At 40.6% G+C, this 21,612-nt stretch overlaps 1 long non-coding RNA gene across 5 annotated transcripts in view; it reads left to right on the forward strand.

Annotated features, from left to right (window-relative positions):
• LOC121919541 overlaps window positions 1-21,612 on the forward strand; it is a 92,986-nt gene that overhangs the window by 39,200 nt on the left and 32,174 nt on the right. For all 5 annotated transcript variants that reach the window (XR_006101502.1, XR_006101501.1, XR_006101499.1 and 2 more), the window contains exon 2: window positions 21,230-21,455. This is a non-coding gene — a long non-coding RNA (uncharacterized LOC121919541). The remainder of the gene's footprint in view (window positions 1-21,229; window positions 21,456-21,612) is intronic.

Here is a 21,612-nt window from a genome sequence, read left to right on the forward strand (position 1 = left end):
GTCATCACCAGAGGTATGAGATGCTGGGAGCTGCAGTCCAAGAATATTTGGAGGACTGTATAACTCCCACCTATGCCGTAAGGCTTGATATATTTGTTGTATATGTGCTGCATTTGCCACTGAAAAGCCAATCTGTTTTATATCCAAAAGTTCCCAGCTTCAGACCCAGGTATCTTCTGCAAATTTTGGAAGCACTCTGCAAAAAGAAGGGTGGAAATTGTGTGGTCTATTGACCATCTGTAGACCAGGAGCTCCTAGGCAACCCTCCCAGCTTCTTCTAGACCCTCCAAAAATACCCAGGGTTTTTTTTTGGGGGGGGGGGGGGGGGGCCATCTGTTGAAAATGAATGCAACTTTTAGCCAAAAAGGAAAAAAAAAAGCCTTTGTGGCTGAAGTCTTATGTTTAAAGGCTGCTTGATGAGGCCAGTCAGGAAAATAAATATTTAAAAGGTGACGGCAACTAACTGGAACACTATTGGCAAAATGCTAACAGGGGACAGAGAAAAGGCAGAATTGCTCAACGCCTTCTTTACCTCAATCTTCTCACAAAAGGAAAAGGGGGCTCAGCCTGAGGGAAATGGAGCAGAGATCACATTAGGGGAAATGCAGCACAGAATAAGTAAGGAAGTAATGCAGGAATACCTGGTTAATATAAATGAATTAAAGCCTCCAGGACCAGATGAATTACATCCAAGGGTATTAAAAGAAATCTCGAAGCCACTAGCAATAATCTTTGAGAACTCCTGGAAAACAGGAGAAGTCCCAAGAGTCTGGAGGAGTGCAAACGTTGTCCCCATCTTCAAAATGGGAAAAAAGAGGATCCCAACAATTATCATCCAGTTAGTCTGATATCAATACCAGGAAAGAGTCTAGAACTGACAATTAAACAGAGAGTCTGTGAACATTTAAAATGAATGCATTATCACAAATGTCAACATGGGTTTCAGAGAAACAAGTCACACCAGACTAATCTGATCTCTCTTTTTTGATAAAATTACCAGCTGGGTAAATGAAGGGAATGCTGTGGATATAGCATGTCTTGAGTTCAGCAAGGCCTTTGACAAGTTTTCCCATGACATTCTTGCAAACAAGCTGGTAAAATGTGGGCTAGACAATGCAACTCTTACTTGGAATTGTAATTAGTTGATTTGTAATTGTGGTCTCTTCCAACTCTCTGATTCTATGATACTTTTTCGGGTTTGGGGAAAATGTCTGTGTGTGGTTTGCATGGAGCCCTCTGACCCTACATGTTTACTCACCCCTGCTCAAAAAACAGGTAGCAAATTATCTGGTTGTCTTTTTTTATCTAATTAATGCAAGTTCTTAGTTACAAGTAATGATAAAATAATACACTACTTTCTTTATATAATAACAACAACAACAACAACAACAATAATAATAATAATAATAATAACAACAAGTAAAAATGACCAACCACCGATTCCCTCACTATTGTTTAAAACAATAACAAGTAAATCTTATTCAATCTGTGGGAAGAAAAACCTCAACATTCTTGTTGAAATGCTTAAAATAACCATGTTGTTACTCAAAAGAGTAATGTGCTACAAGAAACATAATTACTTTTGGTATGTTGCTTTCAGCCTCAGAGCAACTTTTAAAAGGAATGCTTAGTGATATTTTTAGCAGAAACAAAGACCTGGAGTAATTACTGAAAAAGGTCAAGGAGGGAATTGCCAAGGTAGGCTTCATGCTCAAAACTAAGAAAACAAAAAGAATGACGACAGAAGAGCTACAAGAATTCATTATAGACAATGAAAAAATCGAAAGAGACAAAGAGTTCCCATACCTTGAATGAAATATTAATCAGAACAGAGACTGCAGCCAAGAAATCAGAACAAGACTAAAAATGGAAAGAGCAGCTATGAAAGAACTGAACAAGATCCTAAAGTGTAAAGCTATAACTCTGAATACTAAAGTTAGAATCATCTAAGCCATAGTATTCCCCATGAACATGTTTGGAGGTGGGAACTAGACAGTGAAGAAAGCAGATGAGAAGAAAATAAACTCATTTGAGATGTTGTGTTGGAGAAGTGTGCTAAGGATATAATGTACGGCCAAGACAAGCAAATGGATTCTAGAACAGATCAGACCTGAACTCACCCAGGAAGCCAGGATGACTAAATTGAGGTAGTTGTACTTTGGCCACATCATAAGAAGACATGACTGATTACAAAAGACAATAGTACTAGGAAAGGTGGAAGACAGTACTAGGAAAGAGAAGAAGACCACAGACCAGATGGATGGACTAAGTCAGAGATATCATGGGCCCAAGCCTGCAGAACCTGAGCTAGGGGATCTTGGAGATGTCTCATCCACAGGGTCACCATGAATTGAGGTTGACTCAAGGGCAGTTAACAACAACAACTGTCATCCTTGTCAGAGATTTATTAAAACCACTTAAGCCTCAGGAGATCACATTGGTGGGACAATGGCCTTATTCAACAAAAACAATTACTTGCATCTTATGCTATGCCACAGCAGTGATTTGTTTATGTGTTTAGTATTTCTGTAAAGATGAAAATGTGTTAGTGGTGTAAGATATGGGTCATCTGACTCAGTCTACACATAAGTATATTATGGAAATTGCTGCGGATTTTCGCATATTCTTAACTGTTTTCACTTTCTTGTATAAATTCACATTTATTTGCTTTCCCTCTGTTGAAAATGCGCAGCCGTTCGAATCCATGCAAAGTAGGCAGATTGATACATGTCTGATAATGTGTCATTATTATGGCTATTATTGTTGTTATTGTTATTATTTTAAAAGTTTTACATTGTTTTTCAATTTCAGAGGACAAGAAACACAGGAAAAACTAAATCGGGGAGAGGGAATACAAGGAAAAGGGGTAAAATTGGAGCTACAAAAGTCAAGAAAATTACATCAATAAAGATACAGTAGGCTCTCGGTATCCTTGGAGGGTCCATGCCAGATCCCCCCGCAGATACCAAAATCCACAGATGCTCAAGTCCCATTGTCCTCCATGGGAACAATGGCACTTTGCCATCCCAGATACCTGAAGCCTTCCTCTCTGCTCTGACCATGGCAGGTGGCAAGGGTCTGCCATCTCTTCCTCCTTCCTCCACTTCCTCCTTCCTCCTCTTCCACTGTGCCATTGACTCCCTTCTCCTCCTCCTCCTCCCTCCTCTTCTCCTCCCTCCTCCTCTCCTCCCTCCTCCTCCTTCTTCCCCGCACCACAGCCACTTCCCTCCTCATCCTCTTCCTCCTCCTCCTCCTCTTCCCCTGTTGCCATGGTCCTCCTCCTCCTTCCTGCTCCTGTTCCTGTTCCTCTCCCTCCTCCTCCGCTCCCCCCATGAGCTTGCTGTCCACTGATGCTGGGATCTGCAGGTGTCAAGTGCATGGATATGGAAGGCCTACTGTACTTGAAGCCTGCAAACACCCAATAAGCATGATATTGAACAAAGTTACTACGCATGGATAATTTCACACATAAATGTTAGTAACAATACATCTGTCTTTTCTTGAGAAATGTTAATCAGCTTTGGAGTAATAGAGATAGAAATATAGATAAAGATATATGTTTCAACATATTTATCTATTGTCTATAGCAAGGGCCAGAATTGGCCAGCTCTCCAGATGTTTGTTGTTCTTGTTGTTAGCTGTCTTAGAGTCAACCTTGACTCACGGCAACTCCATGAATGAGATGGCTCCAAGCCTCCCTATCCTCTGCTCCTCTGCTCAGGCCCTGTAGACTCAGGTCCATGGTCTCCATGTTTGAGTCTATCTGGTATGTGGTCTTCTTCTCTTTCTACTGCCCTCTACCATCCCCAGCATCATTGTCTTTCCTAATGAGTCGTGCCTTCTCATGATGTGGCCAAAGTACGACAGCCTCAGTACAATTCCCATGAACTCTAATCAGCATAGCCAACATTGAAGATGTTAGTCATTGCCTTAAATAAATTTAAAAGGTCTCACATTGGTCATTGCTGGCTTATAGGGTCGACATCCCATACATTTTATCAGAGCAATGTTCAATATCAGGATGAACAGGTGGACCATAAAGTTTGATCACAAGGGCATTTTGATCACAAAGGCATATATAGACTACAAAAAAATGTTATGATACACATGTAGTTTTACCTTGTTCTGCTAGTCACAGGTCCAATTGTTCTAATCATGGTCAACAGCTTACCTCTTAAAGACCAGGAAACTGAAACGGGGGAGGGAGGGGATAGCCAATTTGAGGCCTGAAACAGTACAAAGACATTTTTGTAAAAAAATCCTCAACTTGCTTTTGCCTCTAGGTGAGAAGTGTGGCTTAACAGGTTATCAGCTGCATAGCTGCCTGTCAAAGTGGAATTTCCATCCCAGGGAAGAAAGATGAGTCAGGCACAAAGGAATGTAATGATCTGCTTGCTTTCCCCCCTACACCTCTCAGCCTTGCTAAGTGCAGACTGAAAAGATAAAAGGGGGAAGGGTTGCTGTGAATGCTGGCACTTCAGTATCTTCCATCTTCCTCCTCCCTTCCTCCCCCACCCAGTATTTAGACAAGAGTACAGGCCCACATGAAAGTGTTTAAATTATGCCTGTCCACTCTGGCTATCTCCTGCCAGAGTGCAAATACCAGCTGTCCCAGAAATAGGTAGGACAAGGCTGGAATTTTTAATAGCACAACAATATATATAGGCTTCGCTGGCATGCCTCTGGTGTGTGCGCATGCCTACAAGCTGTCTGTCGACTTATGGCAACCCCATAAATTTCATAGGTTTTTTTAGCCAAAGAATATTCAGAGATGTTTTGCCAGTTCCTTCGTGTAAAATATAGCCTACACTGCTGGTCTTCCTTGGTGGTCTCCCATTTTGGTGTAGTGGTTAGAACATTGTATTAGGACACTGGGAGACTAGGGTTCCAATCCCTGTTCAATCACAGAAGTCCACCGGATGACCTTGGACAAGTCACACTCTCTGAGCCTCAGAAACAAATTCTGGAAAGAAAACCTCATGCCTTAGGGTCACTACAAGTCGGAAACAACAGCAAGAACCTGTATTTTCATTGGTGCTCTCTCATCCAAGTACTAACCAGAGCTGATATTGCTTAGCCTCCAAGATCTGATAGGATCTGATGGGTATTTAGGTATTAATTCCGCCGCCTCCTTCTGTTGACTTATGACAATCCCATTCTCTACACCCAACATAATTAATGTTTGAGTCTCTGCAGTCGACTTTTGAATCTACTCTACAGGACCCTTTTAAATGAAGGTGTAACAAACCGAATTTGAAAAATGGAAGGTTGGAAGCGTTGTCATGAGTCTCCTTGAAACTTGATCCCCATCAGCCCCTGGGAGCTCAGGCACCTCAGGATGAGCTGCTCTGTAGCACAGCACTGAGCAAAGGGACTCACATTTGTCACATGTGATTTGTTCCTACTCATCTTTCACCCTGGAGAATGGAACCGCGTGCATTGAAGTGAACTGCTTAGCTCGCAATTACTTTTAAAATGCCATTAATTAAAAAGTCAGCTAAGTTGGTGTTGAGCCAAGGACTTATTGCAAAGCCTGTCTGGCCATTGTCTTTGGTCAGTGATTACTCCACAATAAAATGATCTGAGGGAAAGAAAGGAAAGGGCTGCAAAGGGAAAGGGGCATTTCATCTGGAGGCACCCTGTTGAGTCTTGGCCTTTGATGCATCTGAAGCCAAGACTTTTAGCAAACACAACAGGAGACTGGCTGTTGGTCGGCTTAATTGTAGGGCCAGAGCACTCTCTAACCTATTTGAGCAGGCTAACTTTTCCCTGGACAAAAAAGGGGTAGATGAGCCAGGAACAAATAGAATGAACAGGAGAGGTAGAGAAGAGCAGCACTTTCTTGGGCTTACTATCACACAATATTTGATGATGTGATGGATAGGATACATTATGTGCCAGAATATATATCTGATTATGGGAGGAAATTCTTTAAGTAGTAACTTTAAGTAGTAACTGAAAATCTACAAGGCCTTCAAATGCCTGCTCTCCAGAATATGGAAAGAGAAGAAGACAATTGATAGGGTATGGACATACGCTGACAAAGCAACCCGAGGTAAAATCCAAGGGAGGCAGGAGGCAGCTCTGAAAAAGTCCCTCTGGAGCTTTTTCTTTTTCATTTAACACATTATTGTTTGGATGTAACTTTAAGGCAAACTGACTGACTCTTGACAGTGTTGTTCAAGCAGACGATGATTCCAGGATTCATGTCAAAGAATAATCTTTCACCTGTACCAGTTTTTCAGACCAAAAGGAACATGCCAATCAGGAATAGGGATGTAACTAAAGCAGCAGCCCTATTGCAAAGGAAGTCTCAAAGAAAACAGTGGGACTTATTTAGGTCTATGTACCTAAATACATTTAGGATTGAGAGACAGCATGGTGTAGTGGTTTGAGTGTTGAACTGCAACTCTGGAGACCTGGGTTTGTATCTCCACTCAGCCATGGAAACCCACTGGGTGACCTTGGGCAAGTCTCACTCTCTCAGCCTCAGAGGGAAGAAAAGGCAATTCCCCCCTAACAAACTTGGACAAGAAAACTCCTTGATGGGTTCACTATGGGGTCGCCATAAGTCAGAAATGACTTGAAGGCACACAGCAACAACATACACTTAGGATTTTACAGTTTCCCTGACTGAAGATTTATAGTCTGAGAACTGGCATGGTTACTGATCTCCAGGGTTCAATCAAGCATTGTTTTTCCTACTGACATTTTCTAGAACAGTTTCAACAGAGAAGCTTATTTACTTGTATTTACATTCTTAGAGAGTTGAATTATGGGGAATGGACATGGTGCTTTATTCTTCCAATCTCAGAAGGAGAGTTTGCATGGCTTCTACAATCACAGTTTGTTTCCCTTTGGTAGCAATGCTGCCCTGTATTCAGATTTGTTCCTCTCTTCCTCTTAGCTTCACGGACTGTGATTTCCGGTCCATCAGAGTAGTTTCACAATCACAAGGTGCATGATCTTTTCGCTGGTGGCCCTGCCTCTATGGAATTCCCATTTATAGGAAATGAAGTTGGTTCCCTCTTTTTATCCATCTGGATGTCCTGATGTGCTTTTAGTTGAATAATGATGCCAGTCTATATTTTGCAGAGGTTTTAACAGTCACTAAAAATGTGTTTATTTATTCATTTCTTAATAAATAAATATATAGATAATTTTGTGGATTTGTATCTTGCTTTTCTCCCCTATGAGACCCAAAATGGTTTATGTATTAAAATGTCAAAATAAAATATTTAAAAATGTTCACTGTTAAATGCTAAAACAATCTGAGATATATATATATATATATATATATATATCATAACCTGCTTTAAAACAGTCATTTAAAAACACATTAAAACCTCTTACAACTTGGATCCTTGAATCCCATTGTGGGAGAATCCAAAAACCTTGAATCCCATTGTGGGAGAAAAGTGGGATATAAATCCTTTAAATAAATACTTAAATAAACTACACATTAAGAAATAGCACACAACATTGCACTACCCCAACTAGTTAAAAGCTGAAGACTTGCTTTAAAAAGAAGGCCTTTGCTCGCTGGCCAAAACAGAGCAAAGATGGGACTAACTGAGACCCTCTTGGAACATGATTCTATGGCCTGGGAGCAACCACTTAAAATACACTCTACTGAGTCTTCACTAGACACAGCAATAGCAATAGCAGCTTCATTTGTATACCACTTCATACTGAACTAGGCAGTCTCTAAGCAGTTTACAAAGTGTAAGCTAATTGCCCCCAACAAGCTGGGTACCCATTTTAGTCACCTATGGAAGAATGCAAGCCTGAGTTGAGCTTGAGCCCTTCGCTGGTATTGAACTCGCAACCTTATGGTTTTGAGAGAGTGGCTGCAGTAAAGGCATTTAGTCACTGCACCACCAGGCTCCTATACCTGTGAAGATGGTGGGAATAAGAGAAAGTCCTCCCCTGAAGATCTTAAAACTTTGGTAGGCTCATATTACAAGATATGATCTGTCAGATATTCTGAACCTAAGTTGTACAAGGCTTTATAGGTCAAAAGCTGCACTTTGAATTCTGCCCCAAAACAGACCCTCAGTCAGTGAAGCTATTTCAGCAAGGAAGTTATATGCTCTCTATAACCAGATCTGGTCAGTTGTCTAGCTGCAGAATTTTGGACTTGTTGAAGTTTCCAAACGGTTTCCAAAGGCAGCTCCACACACTGCTTTATCACACTAGGGGACAAACGGGATTTAAATGAGAGTTAAACTAGAGAAAACCAGGAAATGCCTGATGTTTACACACAACATTTCCTGGTTTTCTCTAGTTTAACTCTTGTTTAAATCCTGTTAGCCCCCTAGTGTGATAAAGCAGATAGAATGCATTACAAAACAGGATATAATCAAGGCAACCTTTGCTGTGTCCAGATCTGAAATCTCAAGGAATGGACTTAGCTGGCACAGTAGTTTTAGTTGTGCAAATGCACTTTTGGCCACTGTTAAACCTTGGGTTTACAGGTCTATGGGTGAGGCCAAGAGTATGCCCAAGCTACAAACCTGAGATTTTAGTCCTCCGCTGGCTGCTTTAATGAGCCAAAAAGGGTAAGGATCCAATACACACATAGTGGCTTTCACCTCTCCAAGTATCCTGTCCACAGGCTGAACAAACTTTTTATTTATTATTCATATGCCACACTTCAGCCAAGAAGGGTTCTACAGCACCTTAAGAATTATTAATTTGAAAATGCCCTGCCCTCAGGCTTACAATCTTAAAAGATAGGACAAACATAGAAAAGGGGTTGGCAATAGAGAGAGGATTAAGTCCAGCAAATACTAGCTACTGTTCTCTCCCTCAGAGGCCAGAGCAATGGTATGGAGAGAGAGCCTTTCCTCAGTTGCTGGAATCAAGGTATAATGGTATCCAATAACATGGGTATCCAATAACCTGTGTAAGAAAGATATCCAATAACACAGGACAAGCAGGCACCAAGATGACATCCACTAGATCTGTATCAACTCTACAGCATGCAAGTCAGAGCAGATCTGAGCACTTTTATCTGCAAAGTATTTTGCAAATTCCTCACAACAGGCTGTCAAGTGGGCTGAATTTTGCTCTTGTAAAACAAAGCACAGAAGGCTAATTATTATTATTATTATTATTATTATTATTTATATACCGCCCTATGGCAAACCAATCCGGGCGGTTGACAACAATAAAATATAAAATATAACAATTAAAAACACTTTATCCCTCCTCCCCTTAAGACAATATTAAACAGTATAACATATTAAAAACACAACATCAAGCATAAAAACAACAATTAAAACCCTGATATCCCTCTGTTGACCATTCAAGACAGCTCCACTAGTCAACTCTGTGCAGATGCAGCGCATATGGATATGAGAAAACCACTTCCTTCTGGTAATGTGTGGATGGGCCCCTCGCTCACATGATCAAATGATTAAGGAATGCCCAAAGGCATAGTCCTTCCCCACCCAGTCTTTTTAATGCATTGTTTGTTAAAGTGTGCTGATTAAATCTGCATTAACCATAATTAGGCGGAAAGGAGTCAAAATAATTTTGTGAAGTCATTCTGAGATGGAAAGATTCAGCTGACTGTATTCAGATTTTCCCAGTAGTGACGTTTCATTCTCCCTGTATAATACTGTTCCTTTGCTTTTCACTATTTGTTTAAGACTCATGTTTTATTGTCCTTGAATTCATGAATGCTTCAGGGGGAAGGGGGCTCACAGAAGCCTCCTATCAAATTGTCTCACACACTGGTGGCCTATTATTATGCTTTGGCTTCGACCTGCTGTCAAGATAATGGTGTTATATGTGCCACTTTCCAGCCCTCTGGTCTCTTGCTTGCCACCAGATGAGATTTCTCTGCTAAAAATACAATTGTGACTTTCATCATTGTCTTTGTTGAGCTCAGGCTCAATATGCCTTTGGCCCAGGGCTTACTGTTGTGAAACAGCTGCTACTCCTGTGGTTTGTCTGTGTGGCTGTCGGGCAGCTACTATGAGACAAATGTAGGGCTTAAAGGAACAGAGACCAACACCAAGTGCCAAGCCCTGTTTGTTTTGAATCAGATGGTCTGTCACATGAGCTCTGTACTGCTGTTGCTTGATATTATTTCATCACCTCTAGAGTTATTCACAGCTCTAGTCTCTGGGTCACAAGCTCTTAGTCTAGAGCTTGCACTGTACTTGCTTTTATTTAGTTTCCTGGAGTATTTATTCCCTTTCCACAGACCTGCATTAAGGTATTTATTGGGCTTGATTTTGCCACAATCTATACACTAGTGCTGGACTGTGAGTTCACATCCCTTTCCTTCCAAGGAAACCCATGGGTTGGTGACCTTCAGCACCCTCTCAGCATTAGAAGAAGGCAATGACAAAGCTCTTCTGGATAAACTGTGCCAAGAAAACCTTATGACATTGGAGTTAACTTGAAGGTATAGATCAACAACATATGTCTTAACACACTGTGGTGAGAGTATAGTCTTCAAGAAAGAGGATGAGTATACTTTCCCATTCTGATACATGCATTCTATGTATGCTGTCAACTACTGAATCTACTCAGAAAAAAAGTCTGAAACCACTCAGAAAAAAGAGGATGGTGCTGAGAGTCCTGCTTTTTTCTGGTAGAATTCATTTCCCTTTAGTAGATGTATGACATGCAGAAATCCATTAAGTAAAGCAATTCTCACCACTCCTTTTCCCTGCTGTGCCCAGCTGCCACAATGGGTTTCTGGTGTCAAATAAAGAATAGGGGATGGCAGTGGCAGCTGGTAACTACTTTGTCAGTGGCACACGCAATCCACTCTGAGTTGGACTCTCAACTTTAAAAGAGCTATGCAAGGTGCTGAACTGATTTTGGGGGTTGAGTGAGCACCTTAGATAGCTCCTTTAATGTTTGGACTAGAACCCAGAATGTATTCCTCCCTTCACGGACATGAATACCACTAGCCACCACTTTGTGGGGGCATCTGGGGAAAGTGACAGAACTAGAATCAGTTGAATCTAGAACCATTTGCATCATCTCTCACAGACCACCAGCTTTCTTGACTAATAATAGCTCCAACCTGCCAATATTGTTTTCACTTTTTGCCCTCTTCTTTTAAAACTGTTTCAGCCATTTTACTGTTTTCTTCAATTCTAGTATTTGTTGAACATTCTGGACCATATGGGTTTTTCTTTCCTCAAATAAGCTTGCTCATGAAGGGTTGCTCATTCTCTCTCCCACTTAAGGGAGTGGGGTTGCACTTATCTGAAGCAGTTCACATTGCACCACAGCTCCAGGCTAAGGACATTCCAACAACAGCCTTAGATGATCATAGGATCCTACTGTCTATGAAACAGGCAGAGATGTTAACTTAATCCTAAAAGTTCAAGGGATGCATGCATTTTGAAAGAAGAGCAGTACTTGATTCCCTCTGTTATTATACATTATATAATCCAGGCCTTCTGGATCTAAGTGCAGGGGCTTAAAGGTTCTCTATAAAAGCCTATCCCACAAGGGAAGGACTAATCTGGGCCTTCTACTCTGGGCTGATAACTGTGCCTGCCTCCTTGCGAACATATAAGTCTGGCATTCTTCAGCTTTGGTATCTCCATGTGTTTGTGGGTAATTACAACATCTGAACATATAAATCAGTGACTGAATTAAAGTGGTACAGACTGCTTCTGACTATCCTGACAGGGGGCAATCAGCATGAAGTACTCCGATGTTTTACTACTTCTTGTGTGCCAGCTAAAGCACTGTCACGCTTTTTTTTTACAGCAAACATGCCTGCTGCTGTGTGTATGCTGGTATTTCAACACTGTCTTGTGCAACAACCACCATAAAGGCTGAGATCCTACAGTGTTTCAGCATAGTATAAATATCTGTCAGAGGAGTTATGCAGCCTTATAGTGAATATCAATATAGCACAATATATGTAGCTAAATGGTCACGGTATATGGCTGATAATCTGTTGTGCAATTGTAATGTGCAGTGTACACAGGCAATATACATTCACATAGTTCTCTGTGTACTTTAATATGTTAAATATGTGTGACAATCCCATATGTGTAATTCTACTTATAGCCATTGTGCATTTTAAAAAAAAATCACTCTTCAGGCATAGTGCAACCTATTCCTGTATATGTCACTAAGCGGTTGCCAGCCTATGTGTCAATTGCATCTTTCAGTATTCTTGTACAAACATCCACAAATTCTGAATGGAAATAACATCCCTGTGTTTCTGCCTCTTTTCAAAGGTGCACACTTCATGTTCTTGCTGTGAAAGACACTAGTGTCATTCACAAAATCATGCTTGCCATATAAAGTATGGTGAAACTCTTAACTCCTCTCTTCTAGCACAGAGAAAGCCTTAAGAAGAGAAACAGCTCAGGTCATGTTGTCGTCTGCCTTCAAGTTGTTTCCAATTTATGGCAAACTTAAGGAAACCCTATCAGGTGGTTTTCTTGGCAAGCTTCGTCAGAGGGGGTTTACCATTGCCATCCTCTAAGGCTTCCCCAAGGTCACCCAGTGGGTTTATATGGCCAAGCTAGAATTAGAACCCTGGTCCCCAGAGTCCTAATCAGTCAAGCCACTACCCCATGCTGGCTTAATCCATAATTGGGGTAAAAGAAAAAGGACAGAGCTGGGTGGCTTTACCTGTACATTGATGCCTCACCCTCATTATAAATGGAAAGAATTGTCTTCATTATTTTTCCGACTTTCAAATTATTTTAAAACTTTGATATATAATCCTGTTCATTTTGCATTTTATCTCCCTCACACACACCCCATCATGTGTTATTTTTCTTAATGACAGCACTGAGATCTACTGATGGTTTGATCTGGAAACACCTCAGCAGGTACATATCATATTCCTGACAATGCCTCATGAGAATAAGAATGCAGAGAATGCCTCATATGGTATATATTCCATCTCTACACATATGTGATTTTGCTCTGAATATCTTTCACTGAAAGATGGCATATGCCTTTCCTGCATTTTGTATACATATTAACATTAGGCATTTTTGAAATGCTTGCCCCTTGGGGTATCAAATTTCAAACCTTAGGATGTCAAGTTTCAAACTAGGTTGCTGGTGCTTATGTACATAGCATTAGAATTGTATGGATCCATGTCCACACTAACACTCCAACTTTGCATGGTGAACTACTATGGTTGTAGTTTAAGCATAGCACAATGCCTATGGCACTCCCACAAAAGAATATTTTATATATTCACAGTGTTATCTTTAAATGGGAACTATGTATCTGTAGCTCAATCTTAGGAGTTTATCACATGCACTTTTCAGCCTGATCTGGGCATGGGATGGGATCAGGCTGGAACAGGGAGAAACTGATTTTATCACACAGAAAACTGCTTCTGCACTGCCACTCAACTATCACCCGTCCCCCAGCTACGTTTATCCCAGCTATTTTTGGTACCACCAAAGCTTTCCATAGTACCAAAATCAGCTGGCAGAGCATGACTGAGGAATGGGTGATGGTCGGGCAGTAGCCCAGCAGCAATTTTGTGTGCTATAAAACCCGTTACCCCCCATTCCAGCCTGATCCCATCTCGTGCCCAGATTGGGCTGAAAAGTGCAAGCAATATACTCCTTAGATCACACATTTTGCACACAGAAAATCAGAGGCCAGTCTCTGACATCTCCAGTTTTAAAAGATCAGGTAGCAGGTAATCAGAAAGATCTCTTCATGAGAACAAGGCTGCCAGTCAGGATAAACATCAGTAGGTATGCCAGCACAAGACATTTGGCTTTCTGGAGTTCACGGGGGCCAACATGTTATAAAGTCTGCTCAAGGTGTGTCCTGAAGTAGGCCACTTGGTGCTGCATGGTATAGCTGACTGTGAGTGCTGGGTTATATGGACAAATAATATAGTGTACTGTAAGCCAGTGTCCTTATCACAGATCTGTAATATCTTCACTTATTTTACATCCTGAAATCATTTTAGGATCACCAGACTGGAAGCAGCTAAAGCCATCTTTTGATCATAGCAGTATCTTTCTCATTAAACAAGTGTTAACAGACATAAAAGCAAAAAGAATATATTTTCCCAAGAAGGAAAATACTTGCTACCATTGTTTACAGACAATGTTCCCATTGTATAGACTCTTGCTGAGGAAAAGATTAAGGTTTCCTCATTATCTGTGCAGGGAATGTCAGCATATTTTTAAACTGATTGGCATTAGATGTACCTTGTCACTTGAAGTCTCCTTTATAATCCTGACACTGACAATGGAGAAACAAAGCATAATCAGGTTTAGCCACAGAGAAACAACTAATAAGAAGCTCCCTTCATCATGTGGCCTCAAAAGATAGGAACTGACATTCACTAGTCCCATGGATTTTTACTTCTGACTTGTCATCAGAATGAATTGCCTTGTATACCTCCAGCCAGAGGGCGTGATCGCAGTGCTCTATTCATTTAACATCTCTGCAGCTCAATGCCATAAGGCTGGGGTAAAGTTTCAGTTATTTCTGGCAGAACTGATTCCCATATATGCAGCCAAGTACTATTGATTGTGTTTCTTAAGTGTAGAGACAAATTGCTGAGTAGCCTTCTGCTAGTGTAAAGGTCAATCATTTCTCTACAGTTATGGAATCTGAATCAACCATTATAAGTCAGCTCTCACTGGTTGCTCTCTTTCTGTCTATGGGTCACAGAGAAGTTTTGGTCATGAGAACAGTCACTTGAAATCTCCTTTGTAATCCTACTACTGACAGTGGAGAAACAAAGCATCTGCACTGTGGTGTACAATGCATATATTCTTGCATGATATTAATTCCGCTGATAATTCATGATTGTTTTACATATGTGGGCCTATGGGGAACAAATATTTGTACTAGTAGTGGAAATTATCCAGATGTTGCTAGACCACACCTCCCAGCATCTTTGACTTTGGCTATTCTGTCTGCATCTGCTGGGAGTTACAGATCAATGACATTTCGAGGGCTACACAGTTCCCACACCTAACATATTGTGGCTTTAGTCACCGGATACATTACATTACTGTTTTATTTTTGCCATAGGAAAAAAAATGATGGTGACTTAGTGGTAGTAGTAGCAGTAGCACTTTTGATATACTACTATTATTGACTGATGCTACAGTTCTGCCTCACAATGTTGCATTCATAAGAAAGCTAGAAGTATCTACTTTACGCAAGTGGACAATATATTATGGCAACCACAGGCTGAAAATTCTGATTTTCTAATTCCTTCCTCCTTGGTTAGGAATAGCCTTTAGTGGAACACTTCTTCCTGGAATGTGCTTCCTGCTGTATGGGAATGTACAAAAACAAAAACATGATCAACACACTGGCTTTTAATGGGGAGACATTTATGACTAACACTGAATAGGTTCACATGATTCCTGGGCAGGAAGAGCTGAGACCTATGGCCATTTCAACTTAGGTAGACCACAGAATGGCAACCGCTACAAGCAAGAGTGTGCTTGCTGCATGTTAGAGGAGTCTGAAGCACACAGAAAGACATTGAACTCTTTGATGGAAGTAAAAGTTTGTCCAGAAAGATTTATCTCTTTAGCAATTCAGTACAGACCTTCTTTCCCTAACATGTATGTCTTCCTGTATTTCAAAGAAAAAGGAGATTCTACAACAGGGAAAAATGGTTTAAACAAAATATCAAGAGCTATGTTGTTATTGTGTGTCTTCAAGCCATTTCTGACTTATGACTACCATATGGCAAACTTACCATGGGGTTTATTTAGCAGAATTTGTTCAGATGCATGCATTCTTCTGAGGCTGAGAGAGTGTGACTTGCCCAAGATCACCCAGTAGTTTTTTCTTGGCTGAGCAGGGATTTGAACCCTAGTCTCCCAGTGTCCTAGTCCAACACTCAAACCACTAGATCATACCGGCTCCTTGTTATGACCTATACCACAAAATAATTAATGTTTGGGTCACAAAGCACCCATGTGTGCACACACACTCAAACCATGTATATGCTGATGGAACACTTGGCCATTAATTTCCATGCCAACTGAGCCCAGTCTTTGGCCTGAAGAGAAAAAGCCTCAAAAAATAAACCCGTATTAAGGTTCTGGACCTGTATCTGCACCTTCAATAGAGTGTTTAAAACCACATTTCACACCACCTCAAACTAGTTCTAAACATGGGCATATTAATGGCACCTGCTTCCTTCTGAACTTCCACATCAAATAAACACAAAAGGTTTATTTGATGGTTCTGATCCTGTGGGTCATTACAATGCAATGGCAAGCAACATTGTAGGAAGTCTGGAGGAAGTCTTTATTTACTATCTTGAGTGGGATGGAAGTTAAAATACCAGAAGGCTCCCAATGAGGCCATGTTTTGACTCAGCATCCGGCACTGTAAATTGATCTGGAGGCTATGGCTTCAAACATAACTGTTTTGCTTTAAACTAAAAAGTTTTGTTTCCTCTTTGATGAATTATACCATGAATAGTGCTGTGTACCCTTCCACCCTGACCTACCTAAACACATTTGTGCACTAAACACCCTAGACAGATAAGTGATACCAAACCCCATACCCTACAACTGTCCCAATGTGGGTGGGACAGTCTCAGTTAATCCTCTGTCATCCTCCTTTTTCAGCTACTTTTAAAATGCCTCCGTTTCTCTCTCCTCCCACATTTCCCCCTTTGCCCTCATTTTATTTCAACAGTTGTAAACTGAGTTCAAAGTGCAAAGAAGTTTAATTTTAATAAGATATATTAGACAATAAAAAAACAAACCTCAAACATACACTACATCCTACATACAAACAAACACAGTCAAACCATAACACTCCTTTAAATCATTCCTTAAGCATCATATCATTAATTATCTCCCTTCTTTATGTTAACTCTGACTTTCGTTTCATCTCCTTCCTTTCATTTCTTTTTTCTTTTCTTCCTTACTCTATCTCATACCTTTTTCTTCCTCCTGCAACTCCTCTCTCCTCTCCCTACCCTTCCTGAATGAATGAAGGTGGGTGGAAGGGAACGGAAGATAATTTGTAGAAAGTGCAAAGTAGTTTGCACCTACTTAATTCAGCAGTCAGAAGAGGAGAGGCGGGCCCAAATCTTGCCCTTCCCTGTAGGCTCACATAAAAGCAAATTAATGTCATTATTAATAGCCATCTTGATCAAGCTCAGATGCAGCTTGTTTATATAGGTCCCAGTTGCTATTAGTTGCCTAAGAAAACTCTGTGAAATTCATGGGGTTCTCATAAGTCAATGTGTAACTTGACAACACAAGTTTCTAAAACACCATTCAGTACAAGCCATGGAAATAATCTTTCACAGTAAATTCCTAATTATCACTTTTCTCATGGAAAGGAATCTTTATACTTCAGCATAGATCAAAACTAGCCACTACCCCAATTATCACCTTTTCTGCCATCTCAGCAAAATTAGAAAAGTAGAAAAGAAATGCCTTCCTGGTTCATTGTGTCCCCTCGCTTTTGTTTAGCTATAGAAAAGAGAGTGGTATATATCTTCTTGTATGTATCCTCTTGTACAGATCTTCTTTAAACTCTTTTTCATGGCATCATTTGGCAGTGAAATGGCTACTGGCATGAAATCCAAGTATCAAGAGGTTTTGTGGCTGAAGATTCTGATCTGCCATTGAATGCGCAGGCTAAGGCTACTCCACTGTACCACCATTCTGGACCACTTCACACAATACATTACCTTCTCCTTTGGTTCATTATGGCCTCCTGTCTATCATGCACTCATCTATAATCACACAAAGAAATTAAAGTGTTTAGTGGACAGTAGGTGGTTGCACTGGTTGTTGTATTTGTGACAATTTTTTGTTCTACCAAAACCAAACCTGTAATGAGACATAATGAAGCAGTTGCCTCAGGAATGTCATTTTGAGTGTCTTGAGAGAGCTGCATTGGTAGCACATTCTCCAAGATTTCACAGATGAAAACTGGACATGTCCCAATTTCTCTGTTTTCTTCCCTATTTCCCCCTTTGTCCTCAGCCTACTTCCATTTCTGCAAACTGTGTTCAAAGTGCCAGTCAGCTCAACAACAGGAAAATGAGGAATGAGGTTGTGCCGTTCCCTGTAGGCTCAGATGAAAGCAAACAGCTGCAGCCTCTCCTCATTTATGTGTTTTTCCACATTAATAATTTTTCCATCTTGGCCATGCTCTCATGTTGCTTGGTCACATGTCCTGGTTTTCATCTTTGAAATTTTGGCAGGCATGAGTTAGCAAGTTAACAAGAGATAGGCAATAGAAAAATAGGTATTTGCGTTCAACCAGATGGCTGGAAACAGAGTTTTAACTGGAATCATTTTCGGTAAATAAATCACAATATATTTTTTAAAAATTAAAATATCCAGTCACAGCTTTAAAAATGGTGGCGACCACCACCTTTTTGTGTCCTCAAATCAATCACTCTTGCAACTTCTGTTCCAAAGTACCTTCACCCCACTCTCACATTTCCTATTGCCCAATACCTTCTGTCTGTCTACTGCTTATCTAACTGTTGTGCACTGGGTGAGTTTAAAATCTGTACAGCACATCCATGGAACATCCCTGGGGACTTTCTTGTTGTCATATGGAGGCAACTCAAAAGGCTACCTTCCAATACAGATCCTCTTGCACCCTTCAAGGCATTTTGTCTTCTGTCCTTCTGGACCGAATCTTGATTCCTGAACCTGGAAGGAACAGCTGGAGTGAGAGGCAGGACTTTTCTGGTGCTTTCTTCCTTGCCAGTTGCCAGCCACATCAGAGACATTAGTGCCCAAAGACACAGGCCGCCTCTGCCTATGAATCTTTTCTACCTGGGTTTGTGACAAGTGGTGAGCTGAGCACACCTGCTTTAGCAGAGGCCAGAGACTTCCTTACTGAGGCCCGAACCAATATACATATGAATGTGCTTTGAAGTGAGGGGTAAGGGGAGTGCCATTAGCTGCTTCATCTCATCTCTTGTATAGGATCATCTCATCTCTTGTACTGTGTCCACTGTACAGCTTACATCACATAGTGTTTGCCATTGTGAAAGCATGCTTCACGATAGCTGGGATTCAATATACATCAAATATAATACCTTTTGCAAACTTTACTCAGACTTTACTGTTAAGCAAGCACTCGTATTTGTTTTTGTCATGGCATGACATGAGTCAGCTCAGTTCTTTTTAATTTGAATGTAATCCCCCCCCCCCCACACACACACATCTGAATGTGTCCCTGTTGAGTTACCACATCCTGTACCACCTTCAGGACATGGTCTTTTGATTTTAACACTTAATCAGAGTGATGTTATTGCTTTCTCTTAAAATGTGTAGTTCAAGACTTTATCTGCTGAGCACTGCAAATTAAAAATGCCAAGGCAAGCAAGCAAAATACAATACAGTACAATAAAAATTGTTGTTCTTATCATGTCTGTGACATTCAGAAGACTTATCATTTGAAAACAACGCCAGCTTCTTCATGGCTTCATCTTATCAATAAAAAGGAAAAAGGGAAAATGCCCAAGGGCAGAGTTGTTGTTTCAGCTGCTGGCTGAGATGTGAAACTACCCTCTATGAACAGAAGGCTCAGAATTTGGAAATTTCCTTTCAAAACTGGTTATAGTTGTGATTCCAAGTGTTATAGTTAATTACCATTTTAGTTACCATTTAAAAAAAGCTACTCTTTAATTTCTCATTTCTCAGAAGTAAGCATGGTAATTACTTTTAGGTACATTTAGTACCACCATCTGGATTCTTCTTCTACAGGATACTTGCCAAGCACACTCTTCTCCCATCCACCTTGTTGTGGCCTCATCAACCACAATGAAAAATAAGTCATGAGCATGAACCAGCATTTGAATGACAATTTATTTAGTTGTTTATTTTATTTTTATTTCTATGCTGCCTTTCTCCCAAAAGGGACCCAAGGCAGCTCACAATATAAAAACACATTAAAACAAAACATTTAAAGATATTTAAAATAGCCTAATTAAAACACTACAAAGTTAAAATTTAAACATACACAAGTTAAAAAACATAATCTAAAACAATCCTCCCTCCCCCCACGCACACACACAAATAAAACCAGGCTTGCATGATTTTAAAAGTCTGCTTGCATAGAAACATTTTTACCTGCTGAGAAAAGGCCAGTAGGGAGAGGGCCAGCTTAGCCTCCCATGGAAGGGAATTCCAGAGCGTGGGGACAGCCACTGTGAAGGCGCTTTCTTGTGTCCTCACCAAACAAGCTTGTGATTGTTGGGGGACTAAGAGAAAGCCTTCTCCTGAGGATCATAGGGCTCTAGCTGATTTATATGGGGAGATAAGGTCTCTAAAATAGTCTGGACCTAAACTGTGTAAGGCTTTATAGGTCATGACCAGCCCTTTGAATTGTGCCCAGAAATGAACTGGTGGTCAGTGAAGCTGTTTCAACAAGGGAGTTATATGTTCCCTACAACTATTTTGTTTCATGGGACTATATCTCCCTAACAACAGAAGTATGGGAAAAGTTACAATCGCACCACAGAATGAGGGAAATATTCCCTTGTGAAGTTCTAGGCTGGCATCCTGTTTGTCAATTATGGTGGTATAAGTCAGACCATTTAATGATCAAAATTCTTCCCCCAACCCACCTTATTGGCAGTGCAGTCCCACCCTCAACACAGCTGTTTTCATGTTGTCAGAAAGTGATGGGGTGGATGAACAGGGATATGTCTGGCTATTTTCCTGTAGCTAGGCACACTGCAGACAGCCAGTGTGGAGAACTGGTTTGTGTTGGACTACAACTCTGGAGAGCAACTAAACTTGCAGAGATGTGCACTGATGCGGTTCCATAGTGTGAATAACAAACCAGCAGTGAGTGAGATGATTTGCAACATCGTGCTAAAAAAAATGATGAATGACCCTCAGTCATAGTTGGTAGGGTCTTGAGTAGCACATTTCTGTGTCAAGCTTTCCCTGTATTCTATATAACAAGGCACATATGATTTTATATTTCTTGTTACTGTTTTGTGCCTTCAAGTCATTTCGCAACTTAAAACAACACCATCATGGGGCTTTCTTGGGAAGATTTGCTTAGGGGTGTTGGTTCTGTCACCTTCCTCTGAGACTGAGAAAGTGAGACTTGCTCAAGGTCACCCAGTGGGTTTTCACGACTGGCTGTATTTTATATGGACAGACAGATATTGGTTGGAATCCTGTTTTCCTTTTGCATAGATTCTGACTCAAAATCATTTTTATTTTTTTATTTTATTTTTATTTTTTTGGATTGTCATTCTTGTCCTTCCCTTCAGGCAGCAAAATACTGTAGGTGAACATTTGCAGATAACAACACACGATGCCTCACTGTATACCATGGCACTAGTATTGCTGCTGAAAGGAGTCCAGGAACATCCTAGCAGTGGGGACTGCTAGAGCCTAGACGATGGATGTTTGTTACCACTGCTATTGCATTTCGCACACTACCACTTAGAAATCAGCACCCTTCTCTGTAGTTTGACCTGTTAAAGTTTAATGAAGGTGAGTCACAAGCCCCGACTTGCAGCATAGGCCTCATGTATGTACATGCTCACAGAGAAATTCTACTTTAATTTGTGGAAACAGCAATTGGCTGAGCTGGCTGAGCATTTTTAGTTCCAATATTTTTTGTTTCATTATATGTCCTTCTATTAAGCTG

The sequence above is a fragment of the Sceloporus undulatus genome, chromosome 1 (assembly GCF_019175285.1).
Source record: "Sceloporus undulatus isolate JIND9_A2432 ecotype Alabama chromosome 1, SceUnd_v1.1, whole genome shotgun sequence".
Taxonomy (NCBI): Eukaryota; Metazoa; Chordata; class Lepidosauria; order Squamata; family Phrynosomatidae; genus Sceloporus; species Sceloporus undulatus.